The 1440-nt window shown below is 58.2% G+C and overlaps 1 long non-coding RNA gene across 1 annotated transcript; it reads left to right on the top strand.

Annotated features, from left to right (window-relative positions):
* Positions 1–649: 649 nt before the first annotated feature.
* Positions 650–1440, top strand: LOC108293722. Its single transcript, XR_001820785.1, has 3 exons — positions 650–724; positions 1144–1226; positions 1324–1440. It is a non-coding gene; the product is annotated as an uncharacterized LOC108293722 (long non-coding RNA).

The raw sequence follows: 1440 nt of genomic DNA, 5'->3' as shown, positions 1-1440 counted from the left end.
AGGAGGTGAGGCTACGGGAGCTGAAGGAGACGCTATAGGAAATGCGGTGGAAGGCCGAGCTCTAGGGCAGCAGGCACAGGCGTGTGCAAACCCTGGACACCCTGTAGGTCGACCTCATCACAACTTGGCAGGTGGTGGCTGGCTCCCTCTGCTTTTCCACCAGTCTGTGGCCTACAGTTTAAATGGTGGGAAGAAGGGTGTGAGATTTGAGGCTGGGGAGGGAGTCACTTAGTCCTGGAGCAAGGGGCTAGGGGCTTGTGCAGGTGACAGAGCCCCACAGTGTTCTGGCTACGTTATAGGCCTAGAATCTGGAAGCTAGCCAGTACCTGCCCTGATGCCTATCCTGCTGGTGGAGCTGAAGAGGCTCAGAGTCTACATCCGCAGAAGCCAGACTAGTTCCTGGGTCTCCTGCAGCAGTACGTGGCCACCTCTCAGCAGCTGACCTTTGACAAGGAGGTGCTGCGCAGCCAGTTACTGCTGCAGGTTCAGCTTGTGGACCAGCTGCAGCAGCAGGAAGCTCAGGGCAAAGCTCTGGCCAAGGTGGCACCAACAGCTGCAGGAGACCTAAATGAGGGAGTTGCTGAAGGCAGGGCCCTGAGGGGGACAGCCTGGCAATCTCCTGCCTTCTCACTCTCTTTCCTGGCCCCTTAGGAGCACGCGGAAGCTGCCATCCAGAACCAGCACCTACAGGCGCAGTTCAGCCTCATGGCTCTCCCTCGGGAAGGTAGGGGAAGAGCGCTCAGAGGAAGAGGAGAGAGCCCCCAGGAAGAACGGGGGACCGTTGGCAGCGTAGGATTGAGGAGTTGGAAGAGACCTTTAGACCAGCTGGTCATTGTGCCGACTGGGTGTCTGCACTAAGTTCAGCATCAATATAGTGACTCCTGGGAGTGGGGGAGCACCAGGGTTGCCTACGGATGGGTGAACTGGCTCAGGTCAGAACTCCCCGTGCTGATTGGTGGTAGTGGGATTCCAGCTGGGCAACATAGTGAGACCTTGGTTCTTCAAAAAAATACAAAAACAGCTGCTCTTTTCCCTCTGGGGAAGGGCTGGCCCAGGGTTACAGAGTGAGGGTGGGGGCAGAGGTGGGCCCACTGTTACCTTCCTTGTTGCGTTGCTGAGGGCTCCTCTGACCACCCCGCATAGGAGATGGACAGGACAGGGAGGAGGAGGAGGTGCTTCGGCCCATGAGCAGCATCCTGGAAGACCTGGAGAGCCGAGAGGCCGTGGTGAGTCTGACTCCCCCTTCCCATATTTACTGCATCCCACAGTGGTCCCTCCCAGACACCCTTATGCTCTTGGTTTCCTGCCTTCTGATTTCTGCAGGTGGGGTGGTCACCAGCGTGGCAGCTGAGCACCCTTCCCTCCAGGTGGAGCTGGTGTTGCATCTTGCCAGCGACCAAGACCAGGGACATGAGGGATTGCTGGCAGCTGCCCAGAACC

Source organism: Cebus imitator, unplaced genomic scaffold (assembly GCF_001604975.1).
Source record: "Cebus imitator isolate Cc_AM_T3 unplaced genomic scaffold, Cebus_imitator-1.0 Scaffold544, whole genome shotgun sequence".
NCBI lineage: Eukaryota > Metazoa > Chordata > Mammalia > Primates > Cebidae > Cebus > Cebus imitator.
This window is presented reverse-complemented; position numbering and strand designations above follow the sequence as displayed.